Raw genomic sequence first — 19,317 nt, 5'->3', positions numbered from 1 at the left:
TGGAATTCGTGAAATATTTCTAAATTTCAAGATGAAACATTTCAACAATTAATAACGTTTAAGAATTGAAACAGAACATTATCGAATTGACGGTACATCATTTTATATAGAGTTTCTTTTCATAAAAAGGTTTATTTGTTTATGAAGATAAAGATATTAGAAATGTTTACAAAAGTGTGATGTAATTCAATTTTATATAGAGTTTCTTTTCATAAAAAGGTTTATTTGTTTATGAAGATAAAGATATTAGAAATGTTTACAAAAGTGTGATGTAATTCAATGTTTGATTAGGAAATCTTGTCAAATCTATGGAATTCGTGAAATATTTCTAAATTTCAAGATGAAACATTTCAACAATTAATAACGTTTCAAAGAAGGATAACCCTTAGTCAAAGAGTAAAAATCAAAATACTCATAAATGAAGGTATAGAAGGAGAGAAAACGATCTTAAACGATGACTAAGAAGTTATTGTTGATAACGAACAATTTGATAAAGACTACGCATTAGTTAAGATTAAGAAGAAACTATCATACTATTTCGATGTATATGAAAAGATCATGTTAAACACGTCCTACGCGAGCGTTATCAAGTTTCTGCGAGCACAATATGATGAGCAGAAGACGTCTAGTTAGCCGTTTTTGAGATTTGTGAGAGGACTCTTGTGCCCACACATCTCAAATGCGATTAACCAATCGTCTTTTGTCCAACATATTGTGCTCCTAGAAATTTGTGCTCTCGCAGGACGATGTGTTTGACCATATCTTTTTAGTTTTTATATACATCAGAATAGTATATTTTCTTCATATTATTAATTGTTACGTCGTCTTTTTTAATATGTTTTTTCTGCATAATAACTTCTTTGTCATCGTTCAACATCGATGTCTTTTCTTATGCACCTTTGTATATGTGTATTTAAATTTTAACTTTTTGACTAAAGGCTACCCTTTTTTAATACTTATTACTTGTAAAAATGTTTTATCTTGAAATTTAGAAATATTTAACGAACTCCGTAGATTTGAAATGTTCTCATGATCCTGACATTAAATTACATCACACTTTTGTAAAACGTTTCAAATATATCTTTATCTTTACGGGCAAAGAAACCTTTGTATAAAGAGAATTTTATATAAAAATGAAGCACCGTCTATTCGGTAATGTTCCTTTTCAATTCTTAGAAAATTCTTCTTTGTGTGCCGCAGTCCGGTCGTGACATCAAAAACTTGATGTGGTTTAGATTTTACAATTGCTCCAACCTGCCGTTAGATTTTTCAGAAAGTAGACTGCTACATAAGAGGGAAAATTGCAATAAAGGTATGATTTTATTTTTAGCACATTGAGTAAATGAAATTAGGGGTGTGCATACTAATTAATGTATGAGAATGCAGCAGTCCATTGGATAAGGAATAAACACAACATATATTAGCTTTTACATTTAGTTATTTTAAATTTTTACTTGAAAATGTTGAGTTTCATAAAGCACAACACATTCAAGAATATAAGTCAATATAGCCTAAGCATGAAGGCAAATGGAAGCATTTGATCTCCATATATCATAGCCCCAATATAAGTCAACATGTCTCTGCAGATACACATGTTTTGAAACAAAAATACTTACACATGCATGATTTTATATGAAAAAAAGGGAAAGTTCATGATCTCAAGATTATCATCATTTGATTGTATGATGTTAGTAAGTGAATGTAAATAAATTTGTACTAAACCCACTTCTCAACAACGCTACCACATTAAAAAAAACTTATATACACGTTATGGCAAACCATCACTTTTAATTTTAACATAAGGAGAATGATTTATGGATTTATCTTAGCAAAGTGTACCTTCTTTTTTGGCTAATAATTTCAGTTTCAAGGTCTTGAGTTCTGTAAACACTATTGTAGACCATTGCTAATTTACACTGAATTCTAAGTAACATAATCTTTCATCTTAACTTGAAACAACATAAGACAGAATCTAAACTTAAAGAAACATATCTACAAATTAACAATTATATGAGAAGCTTTCAAATATAGGCTTTACAAATACTTGGCAATCATTAGTTTTAAGGGTATGCACTTGACAAACATACCATGATTATCTGCTACATTCTATATATTCGTATTATCTGACACACGGGATTCAATAGAAGCATATTCGAAACATATTAAAGGGGATAATATAGGGATGCATCTTATATATACTTAGACGTACTACTTATTATAAACATAAACGAAGATGGAGCAATATGCATGTAAAACGAGGATGCATCCATCCATATAGAATTAACCCATGTGTACACTGCCATTTTGAAACCCGATAACGAGGTTGTCATCTTGGTTAATGGAGAAGAGAAAAAGAAGGCCAACTTCCCCACTTATCCCTGATAACTAAGGTATTTGCTTTAAAAAGTACCAACAGTTCAATTTTTGATTGTTTTCGTCTTTGAATAAGAATGTATCGGTTTCGCTGTTGCGCGTATTCTAAACTTTCTATTGTATTATTGCAGGAACTTATTGAGAAGGCAGAAAAGCAACCGAATCTTACAATTGGTGTTCTAGTTTTAATTGATTTTGTGCCCTTTTGCGTCTTGTTGAAGCTGTTGTTCGGTGGAAAGAAAGTGGTAAGTTTCAAAGTTAGCTATCTTTTACATTAATAAAATTAGAGGTGGCAAGATGGGCGAGGTTGGTAATATGTACCGCATTTTGTTGCATTGACCCTGAACTCTTTAAGTTGGTAAATTATTTTCTAGTACGTTACGTGCTTACATTTTCACTTGAAATCTTTTTGTGTCGACTATAATGATATAACTGAAACTGAAATTATTTTTGCAGACACTTAAGGTGAATGTGGTACCAGCAAAGAAGAATGAAGGCGAGGCCTCTAGTGTTTAGCTGGTATTTGCATGTATAATTACGATTTTTCTTCCCTTTTGGTTTAAATATTTTGTTAAGGAACACATTATAATTTTTTGGTTTTTATATTAAAATGAAACCCTGTAAATGAGAGATTTTTAGTTCAGAAGGTGGGCATGTCTATACCTGTTTGTTGTCTCTTTTTATGTTACAGTGAATTCTTTTTTGCTTTGAGGGTAATTGGTGACATTTTTTGAGCTGTATTTGAAAGGCTCTGTTTTTTTTTTTAATCTAGTTTTTTTTTTGGAACATTTTACATACTGAATCAAACTTCGGCCAAATCTGAAAGCATGTTGCTTGACCCTTGTCTTTAAGAATTCGAAGAACTTAAGTATCCAAAAGCTCATTCTCCCCAAAACTAAGTATCTTTTGCGGGAATTAGGCGTAGGGTATGCGTTATTTATGATGATCAGTGATTTAAACAAAAAAACATCTCATGAATTTTCTAGTGCCCTGGAACAGCTAAAACTAATTAACTATTGACTTATAGACTGGTTTGTGAGGTGGCAATTTTGACCTACTTAAAATGCAATCAAGTCAATTTAAGTTACAGTTTATTGAACACGTGAAATTGGTAAAGCTAAATTTGAAGTAATCGGGTCAGGTAGGTTGAACGTATTGAACTGTCCAAAATTGGTCAGAAATGTACCCACACATATAAAACTATAATTAGCTTTATACGTTGACCCATTACCCAAAGCTATTCGGCGCTCCATATTACCGCTCCTACACTTGGATTATTTGGTTTGTCGAAATAGTTCTTTCTTATCTGAGATGAGATTGTTAACATTAAAGCACGAGATTAGGGTCGGTTTCAAGAATTTAAGTACCTAGAACGAGATGGTTCCAAGAATTTAAGTACCTAGAACGAGATGAAAAAAAAAGCATTTAGGCCGTAACGAATAATATAAGCTATTTAAAAATGTCTTTAGACCCTAGTGGACTTTGATTTCTTCTCTTTTTGGGGCATTTCATTGTTGTTTTTTGGACCTATTGTGCTTCGTTTTGGTTGTTTCGGTTGTGTTTCTGTAGTTTCATGTTTCAAATATCCAATTATGCTTATATATATTTAAAAATTTGGGCTCTTGAAAATCTTGTGCTCCGAATGGTCGATCACCTCCTTGTCCTCCGGGTGTCCCAGACATGAGATATAGGTTTGTGTAACAAGTCCCCGTTCCTGTAAACAACTTGAACCAAAATAATTTAATAATATTATTTTAATTTCATCTAATTATTTTAATAATATTAATTTTATTTAATCAAAGTAATTTAATAATAAGGCATAACATGTTCACTCTCCCCAACACTAAGTCTGTTATTGTAATAAAATGTTACTGTATGATTTTAACGACACATTCCATAAGTTTTTTCCAGTCTATCCACATACTGAAACTGTAATGCGAAACTGAAAACTGAAACTGAAACGCGAAGTGAAAATTGGAACGCGGAACCGAAAATGAAAATAAAATCTGAAAACTGAAACGCTAAACTGAAACGTAAAATTGAAAAGTGGATCACAAAACTAAAAACCGCAAAACTGAAACGAAAACTGAAAAATGAAGCGCAAAACTAAAAACTGAACGCGAAACTGAAACTGAAAATTGAAACTTAAAAGGGAAACTGAAACACTAAACTTAAAACTGAAAGTGAAACTTTAAACTGGAACGGGAACTGAGAACTGAAATCTGAAACGCAAAACTGAAAACTAAAACGCGAAACTGAAACGCGAAACCGGAAACGGAAAGAAAAACATTAATCTAAAACGCAAAACTGGAACTGAAAATTGAAACTTAAAAGGGAAACTGAAACACTAAACTTAAAACTGAAAGTGAAACTTTAAACTGGAACGGGAACTGAGAACTGAAATCTGAAACGCAAAACTGAAAACTAAAACGAGAAACTGAAACTGAAACGCGAAACCGAAAACGGAAAGAAAAACATTAATCTAAAACACAAAACTGAAAAGCGAAGCTGAAAACTAAAATGTAATAACTGAAAATTGAAATCGAAGCTGTATTAAAATGGGTACTGAAAATTGAAACATAAAACGTATCAATAATTACTTAGTTGAAGGAATTAAATTCCATCAAATAAATCAAATAATTGAATTTCTTCACTTTATGGAATTTGAAGGAATCAAACTAGTGAAATGACCCGTGGAACCACGAGTTTGTTTAAACGAAAAAGTTTAATGATATATTTTAGGTATTGAATAAACCTAAATGCTAAAGTCATTTAGTTTAATGACCCGTGGAACAACATATTCCGATTACAAACTCGTCAGCTAAACATTTCATCAAACACCTAAAATGCATATTAAACAATCTACATCAAATCATAAAAGATAATATTGGTTGTCATTTTATTTTAAAAATGTAAATTAAAATATAAATTTAGAATTGGTTTCCTTCTACATAGCTTTTATACCTTCTCGTACTCAATTCAAAACAATTAATTAAAATAATTCAAAGTTATTTAATTTTAATAATTAATATAATTATTAATAAGATTTAATAATAATAATTAATTAATTAGAATTAATTTTAATTTAAAGTTATTTAGATTAATGACATCACTCAACATGCTTAGATTTTTTTTTTCTTTTTCTTTTTAAATTTTTTCTTAACAAATGAATTAGCCTAATAATGATATCATAATTATAGGATTTTAATATTAACTATAGATTCCATTCTCTTGGTCAACCAAAGAGACAAAGAAATGGGATCGAATTCTATTTCTTCACTTTCAATGAACCAAACATAAGCATGGATGAAATTTGATTTTAATTCCATCGAAATCCTTCCACATTCTGCCAGCAAAACGGAGCATAAGAAATATGAAAGATCCTTCCATCCATGTCTTAAAGTTTAGTGTCTTCAATATCGACTGAAACTAGCTAGATTAGGAAATATAAATGTACTTATTACCCGATATACTTGCCATATACAAGTTGTAATGTATTTGTATAAGACTAATTTTAACGCGGCGTCAGAGGGGTCCCGTCAGACGCGCTGGCGTCGGGTGACGCCCTCTGACGCCTATAGTGGGGCGTCACGCGTAACAAAAATGGGGCGTCAGTGAGATTTGGAACGGATGGTGCCAGACGCGTCAGGGCTACGTGGCATTTTATGATTGGTCGGTTCACCCAACGGATACTTTGACCGTTTGGGTTATTTTATTATTTTTTTTAATCCCGAATTTATCCTATATTCACCCAATTTTATCTTCATCTTCCACCAGACACTTTTATCTTCTTCACACCCAAATCCTCCATCTCTCAAACTTCAATTTTTTTTTTAAAAAAAAATCACTATGTCGAATCCGAATCAAAGACCACCATACCCGAACCAAAGACCACCATATCCGAACGAGTACGTTTCGTACACCGATATGTTGAGGTACGGATCGTACATAGGTCAAGGTTCATCACACCCGAGCCATCTACAACAAATACCAATTGTTTTGCCCCAACATCGTCCTTTGACACCCGAAGAACAACATCAAGTTTGGTTGCAACGAAACTCGCTTTTTGAACAAGCCCGCAATTTCGGAACTCTGCCTCCGATCACTCCGCGTCCGGAATCTCCCCCTCCCGAAACTCCGCGTCCGGATAGTCCGGTGACTCAAGTCGATTCGGTGCCGGAAACGCAACAACGTAAACAACGAAAACATAAAAAAAACAAGGTATGATTTCCTTTTTTTTTTCTTTTGTTCGGTATATATACATGTATATATTTGTATGAATTTTTTTTCCCGGTATATCTATATGTATATATGCACTTGTAGTAGTTTTTTTTTTTCTTTTCTTTTTTTTTTGTTCGGTATATCTATATGTATATGTTTGTATGATAATTTTTTTCCTTTTCGTTATATGTATATATTTGTAGTAGTTTTTTTTTTTTTTCGGTATATGTATATTTTTATATTTGTATGATGATTTTTTTCGTTATATGTATATATTTGTAGAATATTTTGCATATATATAGTTCGGATATAGTTCGGATTTAGAATAGTTTGATTTGTGTATATAGTTCGGATATAGTTCGGATTTAGAATAGTTTGATATGTGTATGGTTCGGATAATTTATGTTATATGTAGGTACCGAACTAGTTCCGATTCAAAAAAAATGCACACTATGGACTACCAAAGAAGAAGAGTGGTTGGCGCAATGTTGGATCGATTCTTCTCAAGATTCCCGAAAGGGAAATTCGCAAAAGTATGAATCGTTGTGGGGTACGGTTTATAAGAAATTCAATAACAAGCAAGGGTGGTATATAGGCGATGACCAATTGTCCTCTAAATGGAGAAATATCAACAAAAATTGTCAAGAGTTTAATGCCGCTTACAACGAAGCCTTACGAAATAGGAGCGGAGAAAGTGACCTCGATGTTGAGAATAGAGCCCATGAAATCTATATACTAAATACCAAAGGGAAAAAGTTTAATATGATGGATGCTTGGCGGTTTTTGAAAGATAAAGCGAAGTGGTACGTTCCTGGAACGCGTAGTCATGTTTCTTTAGATGCCGACGATGAAGATTTTGATGTTCCACTTTCTCAAAACGATCTTTTCGAGAGTGATCCTTTTCCAAGGCCAATGGGGCGAGAACGGGCAAAAAAGAAGGCTCGATCAACAAGTACTACCGACACCGACAAAATTCGCTCTTCAACTCGATCATCAAAAGCGGATGAGGCTTTGGAAGCTATTTCAAAGCATAAGGAAGCAAGAGCATCGGGTATAAAACACGCGAAAAAGGAAGCAACACTCCAAACCGTGTTTCAAGGAGCTAGCATTTTAGCCATCAACCCCTTGGAAATCGATGACCAAGTCCGAAAACAAATGATTGAAGGGCTTCAAAAGTGTTCCTCGACAAATGTGATGACCCGGAAAATTTCGACTAATTTAAACTAATTCTCTATATGATTTAATATTATGTAAACCGGTATATATATACATATATATGTATATATATATATGTATATATATATATATGCGTGTGTGTGTATATTGAAGGTATTTCGTATGCCCGAGAGACATATTAAATTAACGTGGCTGACGTGTTATGATCCAAGTCGGGTCATACCCAATAACAAACTTACCGACACCTTATTGGTATTTGATTTTAACGATTGGTTCATTGATCAAATACGCGACACTTGAACTTTAAGAAAAATGGTTTTCTTAAATATTACTTGATGTGTATATATAAATTATGGAATAATTTATATAACAAGAGTTTAAATTATTTATAGGTTAAATAATTTATTTTGTTATGTTACATTTTATAAAGTTTTGGTTTTATAAAAATATATGTACATAACAAATATATAAATATGGAAGTATTATAAAGAGTTTTATAAAATCTAATCCTTTATTTTATAAAACTTATTTTATAACACAAATGTGGAAGTGGCATGGGAATGAGAAACACATGCTCTAGTCTTAGATTCCTTGACCCATGCTTTCCCATTTCCATATACAAGTAACATGACTCTTTGAAAAAGACATTCATGCATTCATACTTCAAAAATCTGCACAAAAAAACCTCTATATTCAGCTGCTACTGCCGTGGGTATTTGGGAGCTTCAAGGGGTTCAAAATTTGATTTTTGCAAGTTTGATTCAAGTGTTAACAAATCCTAACCAAAGTACAAGGTGTTGGTACAAAGTTTGGGGTATAACTACTTGAGGTTTCATAGTTTTGGAGCTCCTTTCATCATCATCTTCATCATCATCTATCAACAAGCTAGGAGAAGGTATAAACACTTTTCTTACTTGTAGTTTGTAAGTATGTTTCACAACTTGATCCTAATTGGGATTTAACTTTAATTGGTTAAAGATTAACATGTTCTAAAATGGTAATTACATGCTTCCGCTTTTAATTGATTCTTAAATGGTTTTAAGTATAATGGAACTTGTTAAATCCCAACAATGGTATCTAGAGCCGAAGTTGTTGAAATATGCTTCGAGATGGTTATTAAACTCACTATATATTTTGCATTTTATGTACATGCATGAAAGTAAAATGCAAAAATTATAAATTTTGGGTGGGTTTATGGTTAGGCCGAATTCTTGGACACCCAAAATGGGTTTTGGGTGGTTCCTTTTTGGTCATATTTGTTGTATGTTAAAGTTCACAATCAAGCCTTGACCTTGTGTTTGAATGGTTGCATGTTTGGTTGAATTAATCTATTCATTTGGTATGTAATATTAATTCATTCATGTGGTTGTAATATTCATGTAATTTGGTTTGTAATAATTGTTCTTTTGGTTATGTAATTTATTTTATATTTGGCATGTAAAATAGATTAGGTTGTATTTCATTTTCTAGACAAAATGTATTAGGATATATTTTGTAAAAGGATGAAGATGATGAAGACTTGAAAAACACAAGAAGAAGCATTTGGATGCAAGATTAAGTGGGAGATTTAAAATCTCCTAATTTGTGTTATTACCCTTAACCGGTGGCATTTGTTTTCGGCTAAACAAATGTCTACCAAAAATGGCTTGATTGTGAACATATGATTTTGCATGCGTGGTTGTTTTGTATGATTATGTGGATTGTATGTTTGTATGCTACAAGTTAATCACACAAGTTAACGACAATCTAAAATGGCAATTTAAATTGGTTAAAATTGACATTATTAACGACATGCAAAACGTCAATTTAAATGGTTAAATTAAAAACGGCTAAAAGGACATTAATAATCGGTTATTAAGAACATGATAAGGATCATACATATAAAATGGTTTATATCAAAGTAATAAAATTGGCTTTATTACATAACATGAAAATGGATTTTCAAATAAACCATACACTAAATGCATGTTGGTGTATGGTGCAAAAGTTTTCTCAAACTAGAATTAATGAAAACTTAAAATCCCTTATTAACAAGGCAAACAAGTTAAACGCCATCCTTTTGTGGAAACACTTAGACGTATTAGGAAACTCTTGATGGGATAAAGGTCACCTAACCGTCATGAGCGAACTAATATGAATAAGGTACACTTCGCATACATGTGGGATAAAGGTCACCTAACCACTTGTATGTTAAGTCTACAAGTCTATACAAGTAGGACGACTTGATTTGGGAATCATGAACTTAGGGTCACCGAAGCATGAAGAACAAATAGGCGTTGATGGGATAAATATGCCATACAAAAGGATTGCATGATCCCATAACTTAAAAGTTGCAAAAGGATTGCAATTGTCATATAATGACTACCTAGCTAAATCAAATAACGGGATAAAGGTCACCTAACCGAAATTTGATTTACCGTTGGATTCTAATATTTAATAAGTCAATTAAAATTTAAAAGGGTATTGAATGTTAAATTAAAAAATCGATACTTAAACGAACTTTGTTAATTTTGCAGATGGCCGCCTATAACAACAACAACATTCCAAACGCACCACTTAACCTAAACCACCTATCATTAAGGTCTCTCTTAGAGAAAGACAAACTCAACCATACAAACTTTATGGATTGGTTCCGCAATCTTCGGATTGTCCTCAAACAAGAGGATAAAATGTATGTGCTTGAGGACCCCATTCCCGATCAACCGGATGAGAATGATGTGGAGGCAATGGCCTCTTACGATAAGTATTGCCACGACTCCCTTCAAGTCTCATGCTTAATGCTTGGGACTATGATACCCGAACTCCAAAAGGATTTCGAGCACCATAGTGCATACGACATGATAACGCAATTGAAGGAGATGTTCCTCTAACAAGCACGTGTCGAGCGCTTCGAAACGGTTCGGGCGCTACATGCTTGTCGTATGGACGATACCCAATCGGTTTCATCTTATGTACTCAAGATGAAAAGCCTTATCGATCGTGCTAACCGACTTAACCTAAACATATCCAATGAGTTAGCCACCGATCTTATCCTTAACTCCCCATCAAAAAGGTTTGATCAATTTGTAATTAATTACAATATGAATGGGATGGATAAGAGCATAGGTGAGCTTCACGGTATGCTTAGAACGGCGGAAACTAGCATGGGTAAAAGGGCTTTACCCGTGTTAGCAATCGATCAAGGTGGGTCCAAAGGTAACACCTCTAAGCCAAAGGTGGCTAAGAGAAAAGGACCCGCCCATCAAGGCAAAGGGAAAGGGAAGATGGTTACCCCAAACATCAACAAGGCTAAGAAGCAAAAGGTAGCCGAGAAGGCAAACCCCAAGGAAGACCCATGTTTCGGTTGCGGTGAGATGGGTCATTGGAAACGAAACTGTCCGGTTTATCTTAAGGAGTTGAAGGACAAGAGGGATGCAGGGCAAACCTCAGGTAATATATATATGGTATATATAGAGCTTAGTATTACTTCTTCTAATACATGGGTATTAGACACGGGATGTGGAACTCATATTTGCAATTCTTTGCAGGGGTTCAAAAGAAGTGATCGTATGGCGGGAACATCAAATCTCTATATGGGCAATGGTGCAAAGGTGCATGTTAAAGCTCAAGGAGAATTTGTTTTGAAGCTTCCAAGTGGATTGGAGCTTATTTTAGAAAATGTTTTGTATGCTCCGGATTTGTGTAGAAACATTATTTCTATTTCTCGCTTAAAACAATGTGGTTACGTTGTTAATTTTATTGATGATGATATTCATATTTCTAAAAATAATGTATTCTATTTCAAGGCTTCGCCTTCAAATGGAATTTATGAATTGGTTCATGATGACGCATCATCGAGCTCTATATACCACACTAGCACCAAGAAACTCAAAAGGGATTTGAGTGATTCCTATTTATGGCATTGTCGCCTTGGTCACATAAACAAGAACCGAATGCATACACTTCAAAGGAATGGACTTTTGAAATCAAATGAAATGGATTCGTTTGATGTATGCGAATCTTGTTTACAAGGCAAGATGACTAAAGCACCTTTCAAAGGGACTTATGAAAGGGCTAAAGATTTATTGGGATTAATACATTTGGATGTATGTGGACCCTTTAAACCCATGACTAGGAATGGTGAAAGATACTTTGTTACTTTCATTGATGACTTTAGTCGTTTCGTATATGTCTACTTATTAAGACACAAGGACGAAACGTTTGAAGCATTCAAAGAATATCAAAACGAAGTACAAAATCAACTCAATAGGACAATTAAGGTACTTCGTACCGATAGAGGAGGTGAATACCTAAGCGATGCCTTCCAAGATCATCTTAGGAGTTGTGGGATTATCTCACAACTTACTCCACCCGGAACACCCCAACTCAATGGAGTTTCCGAAAGGAGGAACCGAACCCTAATGGATATGGTTCGGTCTATGATGGCAAGAAGCTCGTTACCTCTATCATTTTGGGGTTATTGTCTAAGCTTCGCGGTTCGTATTTTAAATATGGCCCCAACCAAGAAAGTGGAACGAACTCCTCATGAGATGTGGTTTGGAAAACCTCCTTCTCTTTCATACTTGAAAGTATGGGGATGTGAAGCTTATCCTAAGCGCCATGTAGCTAATAAGTTACATGCTCGATCCACAAAGTGTATCTTCATAGGATATCCCAAGGATGATATGGGATACTATTTCTATGATCCGACCGAGCAAAATGTATTTGTTGCTCGAAAGGCGGAATTCCTTGAAACCAAATTCCTAATGGAAGGTGATGGTGAAAGGAAAATAGATCTTGTAGAGGTACAAGATCAAGTTGATGATACACAAATGGTTGACACTAGTACTCAACATGAGGATGTTGAAAATGATCAAGTGGATGATCAAGGTACACAAGACGTTCGAAGATCTAGTAGGATTAGAAATCCTCCCGAGAGATATGGGTTTCTCGTGGATGGTTGCTATACGGTTGATTTGGATGAACCGACAAACTACGAAGATGCTTTATCAAGGATTGATAAAGATAAATGGCAGGATGCCATGAACTCCGAGATGCAATCCATGTATGAAAACCAAGTGTGGGAACTTGTTGAGCAACCTCCTAGCTCTAAGCTAGTTGATTGCAAATGGCTTTTCAAGAAGAAAACCGACATACATGGAAACTTGGATACATATAAAGCTAGACTTGTAGCAAAAGGTTTCACTCAAACTCAAGGGGTTGATTATGATGAAACTTTCTCGCCAGTGGCAATGCTAAAGTCTATTAGGATATTATTTGCCATTGCTGCTCACTACGACTATGAAATATGGCAAATGGATGTCAAAACCGCTTTCCTAAATGGATATCTTATGGAAGATGTCTATATGGTCCAGCCTGAAGGTTTTGTTGATCCAAAATATCCTAAAAAGGTATGCAAGTTAAAGAAGTCAATCTACGGATTGAAACAAGCATCTAGAATGTGGAATCATCGTTTTAATGAGGAAGCCGAGAAATTTGGCTTCATTAAAAATGGTGATGAAGCTTGTGTATACAAGAAGGCTAGTGGGAGCTCTATAATGTTCCTTGTGCTATATGTGGATGATATATTATTATTTGGGAATGATATAACCACAATGCAAGAGGTCAAAACTTGGCTAAAGAGTTGCTTCTCCATTAAGGATCTTGGAGAAGCACAATACATTTTGGGGATAGGGATCTATAGGAATAGATCCAAGAGATTGATAGGTTTAAGTCAAAGTACATACATTGATAAAATCTTGAAAAGGTTCAAGATGGAAAACTCCAAGAGAGGTTTGGTACCTATTCAAAAGGGAACCGTTCTCAGTTCATCTCAGTGTCCTGCCACGAAAGATGAACAAGAGAGAATGAAGAAAGTCCCATACGCATCTGCTATTGGGTCTATCATGTATGCAATGATATGTACTAGGCCGGATGTGTCATGCGCTCTAAGCTTGACAAGTAGATACCAGAATAACCCAGGAAATAGTCATTGGATTGCTGTTAAAAGCATATTGAAATACCTTAGGAGGACTAAGGATATGTTTCTAATATATGGGTCTGGTGAGGAGGAACTCGCCGTAAAAGGTTACGTGGACGCGAGTTTCCAAACTGATCGAGATGACTCTCGATCACAGTCCGGTTATGTCTTCATGTTAAATGGTGGTGCGGTCTCTTGGAAGAGTTCGAAACAGGAGGTTGTTGCGTTATCCACTACAGAGTCGGAGTACATTGCCGCCTCACTGGCAGCTCAGGAAGCTGCATGGATGAAGAAATTCATCGACGACTTAGGAGTGGTCCCTTCCATTTAGGACCCTCTTGAGATCTTTTGTGACAACGAGGGTGCGATTGCTCAAATCAAGGAACCTCGTGCCCATCAAAAGACTCGTCACATTGAGCGGAGATTCAACTACATAAGGGATGAAGTTGAAAAAGGAAAGATATGTATTCGCAAAGTTCATACAGATCATAATATTGCGGATCCACTCACGAAGCTTTTACATGGGCCAAAACATGAGGGACATGTTTGTGCATTAGGGCTTCGATATTCTAGTGATTGGATATGATCTATTTTATGTATTGTACCGGAACGAAATTATTCAAACTCATTAATATAACTATGGTGTTAGTTTATTTGAGTTATGTTCCTATTTTGCATATTTCATCCATGAATAAGCAATTATTCTAAATTTCCGTAGTCGATCACATTTGTGGGAACAAGTGTGAGGTTTAGACTATTATGAACTTGGATTGGTACACATTCAGGTTGAATGTAGGGCAAGGTTGCTACCAAGTTTCATAGATATTTGTGGGACACAAATATTGGAAGACCCGCTCTCAAGATTTACTGTATGGAGCCTTTGTGGTTGATCACATGTAATCTTGAGTAAAGGCGAATATCATAGTATCCTCTGACCTGAGATACATATTGGGTCCTAATATTCACCGAGTATTATGCCTTGATTCTTTTCTTCTCTATTCTGAAACATGGTAGTACATAAGGGAGAACTCAGGTATATTACAAAGTGTATATCTAGGACGTATGTAGTCAAGATGGAATTTGTCCCTCTTATTCGTTGAGAGTCAGATGTCTAAGGCCTGAAAAGTTAAATCTATAAGAGAGTGATCACTCTGTATCTCTTGGATTTAACATGACATCTAGGACGAAAGGAAATAATGAAAGATTCACCTAATCATGTTCGAGATGGGAACTCGAAAGGGATGATGTTATTGAATGGCACAAAGTCATAACATATTAGGGGTGATGGACGGTGTGTTAGGCTGTATCCATCACTTGCATTAATTTCTTATGTTTCTCGTGCAAGTGGGAAATTGAAGGTATTTCTTATGCCCGAGAGACATATTAAATTAACGTGGCTGACGTGTTATGATCCAAGTCGGGTCATACCCAATAACAAACTTACCGACACCTTATTGGTATTTGATTTTAACGATTGGTTCATTGATCAAATACGCGACACTTGAACTTTAAGAAAAATGGTTTTCTTAAATATTACTTGATGTGTATATATAAATTATGGAATAATTTATATAACAAGAGTTTAAATTATTTATAGGTTAAATAATTTATTTTGTTATGTTACATTTTATAAAGTTTTGGTTTTATAAAAATATATGTACATAACAAATATATAAATATGGAAGTATTATAAAGAGTTTTATAAAATCTAATCCTTTATTTTATAAAACTTATTTTATAACACAAATGTGGAAGTGGCATGGGAATGAGAAACACATGCTCTAGTCTTAGATTCCTTGACCCATGCTTTCCCATTTCCATATACAAGTAACATGACTCTTTGAAAAAGACATTCATGCATTCATACTTCAAAAATCTGCACAAAAAAACCTCTATATTCAGCTGCTACTGCCGTGGGTATTTGGGAGCTTCAAGGGGTTCAAAATTTGATTTTTGCAAGTTTGATTCAAGTGTTAACAAATCCTAACCAAAGTACAAGGTGTTGGTACAAAGTTTGGGGTATAACTATTTGAGGTTTCATAGTTTTGGAGCTCCTTTCATCATCATCTTCATCATCATCTATCAACAAGCTAGGAGAAGGTATAAACACTTTTCTTACTTGTAGTTTGTAAGTATGTTTCACAACTTGATCCTAATTGGGATTTAACTTTAATTGGTTAAAGATTAACATGTTCTAAAATGGTAATTACATGCTTCCGCTTTTAATTGATTATTAAATGGTTTTAAGTATAATGGAACTTGTTAAATCCCAACATATATATATATATATATATATATATATATATATATATATATATATATATATATATATATATATATATATATATATTATAAGATGTACAAGTAAAACACTATTTGCTACAGTAAAAAATGACTTTGCTACAGTAAAACACTATTTACTACAGTGAAAACGACTTTGCTACAGTGAATTGCTACAGTGAAAACGACTTGCTACAGTAAACACTATTTGCTACAATAAACACTATTTGCTACAGTAAACGCTATTTGCTACAGTAAACGCTATTTGCTACAGTAAACACTATTTGATGTCAGCGAACTAGCAAACAAAAACGGATAAGGCGGCCATGCGATCGCATGGCAAAAACACTGAAAAATCATGCGATCGCATGAGCTACAGTAAATGAAAAAGTACTATAAATACGCAAGTTTCCTCGACGAATTCCTTACACTTCTTTCTTCTGTAATTTATTTATATTTATATTATAATTATAATTTTAAATTTAAGTTTAATAATAATAAGGTATATACGAGAGTGTTTTTAATTAGGGTTTCAAACCGTTTTAAGCTAAGGAAATATTGGGTATTGTTCGGGGTATTGTTCTTGAATCCAAGGCCAACCATACAGTCATATACCATCATTACGTCTACGCAATTTGCCTAAAATATTGAGTCTCAATATTGAACCGTGAGCTATAGTCTCCCTTTTTAAATACTTTAAATATTTTTGGGCTGAGAATACATGCAATTTATTTTAAACGCAATAAGACACAAGTACATACTAAATTCTACACTGAGTTAAACCGAAAATCCCTTAGCTTTGGTAACTAGTAGCTGCCAGTACATAGGATATGGACTGGTGGGCGCGAATAATTGTATATGGATCCATAGGGCTTGACATCCCCGACCGAGCTTTGAGTTTATGACACGTTGGTTTGCGTGTATTAAAGCGAATAGGGTAATTATCATTATAGCGTTAAGTTTAGTTACCATGGTGCTCTGTTACGTAGAATCTATTGATAAACTTTTGATGAAATCTTGTGGTCTATCTTTATATGTGTTTATGACTCGAGCAATTAAACATATAACTCACCAACATTCGTGTTGACTTTTTAGCATGTTTTATTCTCAGGTCCTTAGACTGCTTCCGCTGTGATTTGCTTGTTGCCTGCATGGAGTCTCTCATGCTTTGTACAAAGTTTATTGCATTCAAAATAAAACTGCGTTGTGTAATATATAGTTGGACTGTGATGTCAACATGTAAATTAAAGACTTATGTATTTTGGGATTTTCCTTATACCAAAGCACTCGCCCACATGTTTATAATTTTCTATGTTTAGAAAGTCACTTATTTTAATGAATGCAATATTTTATCAAAACGTATCATATAGAGGTCAAAAACCTCACTGTGGAATCAATGATTAACGTGTCGCTTCAATAGCGATTTTGACGGGTCGTTATAGTTGGTATCTGAGCTTGAGGTCATAGGGAACCAGAAATTACATTAGTGTGTTTAACTGGTAATTGTTACATTGCGGAAATGTCGGATCAGTTGAAGAGGGAGAAGGAAAAAAGAAGAATGTTTTGAAGGCAAGTGGAGCGGATGTTACGAAGGATGATAGTGTATCGTTGATTTTGGTCAGGCGTAGTGGTGGGATCTATTTTGATTGCGAGGATCTCTCGTATGATGGATTTTGCAGGTCGTGGTACGTTTTAAACAAAAAAGTTCCAAGGGATCAACTAGTAGGCGTGAACCAACGGTCAAAAAGGAATGTCGCTTATATCTCGGGATCTTTTAACCTCGTTGATCATGATGAAGATTTGGATTACGGGAAAACTATTCAAAATCTATTTATGGCAGGTAAGTTAGATAAGAAGTGCGGGTTTGCGCATTCAAAAATGACCAACGCGGCCTTCGCGGCTTTTGATAAGATGATGACGGGTTTGGCCGAGAGTGAACCGATAGCGGGAAATAGAGAAATACCACGAGGGTCGGTTTCGAAAAAGGATCATCAAAATCATAAAGAAAAATTTGTTCAGGGTTCGGAAATGAAAAGGTTCGGCTTGTTCATTAAGAACATTTGAGTTTCTATATGTTCGGCTTCATGGGTTGCAACTTTTTTTTGTATTGGTAATTCTTCGTATTCGTTTATTCTAGGTTTGGTTTGGTTTTGTTTCATTTAGGTTAGGTGAGGCTCGATATAGATAGTTCATTAGTTAGTCGCTTTCTAGCTACAAGCCTCATCGGGATCCTCTCTTGTGATTCTTGTTGAGACCATTTTCATTTTTAATAATAGTTATCGTTATTTCGACAAAAAAATTAAAAAAATTTAATCCCTTCTTGGTTTTGCCTTCAATCATTTGTCTATAAATTTTAAATAATAATTACACGCGCTAATTTCTTTAGCAAATCTTCATTTGAATCTGCTGATTTTCTGAAAAGATGGCTAATAACCACAGAAGCTTCAAGAGTGCTAAGTAGTGTACATGAATCCTAAGGATCGTGACAAGACACAGTCACCCTGGAGTAAATATTTACACTTTGTAACTTGAATTCCCCCGTATACAATAAGACCATCTTTATTCCTGAAGGGTGTTTTGGCGTGTTGCTGGGTGGGGGTGGGGTGCTTGATGAGCGTGCTAGTAAACTGGTAAATAATGGGGTGGAGTGTTAAGTGACGTGTTGGGTGATGTGTTAAAATCTGATTGAAAGTTGAGTGAAAAAGAGGATAAAATAAAATAAAAAAAACAAACACAACCAATTACAATTCAGCACCAACAATGTTTCTCCCGTGCCTGGAACACACACCCCGCTAGCACATGGAGGAGCACACCATGGTTACCAGGCGTGTTGGCCAACACATGACCCAACACGCTAGCGTTAAAATCGGTCTAATAAGCACTGCACCACATCTAAAAAAATGCGCCCGAAAATTTTCATTTATATATTAAAAAATAAAATACGTTTCTTTAATTATGAATTGGCAATAGCCAAATTTAAATTCTAATTTATTTTTCTAGTGATATTTGAAGATAATTAAAAATTTAATAAGCTTAGGGGCTGTTTTATAATTATCCGATTTTCATAAAGGGGTAAATTAGAACTGCATGCGAATATAGGAAGCAGACGGCCAATTTATTTTCATTCGGAGACGTTAATCGATTAGGGTTTATAATCTGGAACGGTTGGTTAATTAATTGTATTCCCAATTCAAAAGCATGGTGGAGAAGGTATCGTTTATAATCTGGAACGGTTGGTTAATGGTTGGATGAATGAACCTAGTTTGCTGCTTGTGCTTCTATTTTTCGGCCAAAGGCATTTGTGGTAA

The 19,317-nt window shown here is 34.5% G+C and overlaps 1 long non-coding RNA gene across 2 annotated transcripts; it reads left to right on the top strand.

Moving 5' to 3' along the window:
- Positions 1 to 259: 259 nt before the first annotated feature.
- On the top strand, positions 260 to 3,081 carry LOC139858716 (uncharacterized). 2 transcript variants are annotated; one of them, XR_011763052.1, is made up of 3 exons: positions 260 to 1,312; positions 2,505 to 2,618; positions 2,830 to 3,081. It is a non-coding gene; the product is annotated as an uncharacterized lncRNA (long non-coding RNA). The 2 variants fall into 2 exon arrangements; XR_011763051.1 differs by lacking the exon at positions 260 to 1,312 and adding an exon at positions 2,291 to 2,390.
- Positions 3,082 to 19,317: the final 16,236 nt, after the last annotated feature.

The sequence above is a fragment of the Rutidosis leptorrhynchoides genome, chromosome 7 (assembly GCF_046630445.1).
Source record: "Rutidosis leptorrhynchoides isolate AG116_Rl617_1_P2 chromosome 7, CSIRO_AGI_Rlap_v1, whole genome shotgun sequence".
Lineage (NCBI taxonomy): Eukaryota > Viridiplantae > Streptophyta > Magnoliopsida > Asterales > Asteraceae > Rutidosis > Rutidosis leptorrhynchoides.
The sequence above is the reverse complement of the archived record's forward strand: the minus strand, read 5'-3'. Positions and strand labels throughout refer to the sequence as shown.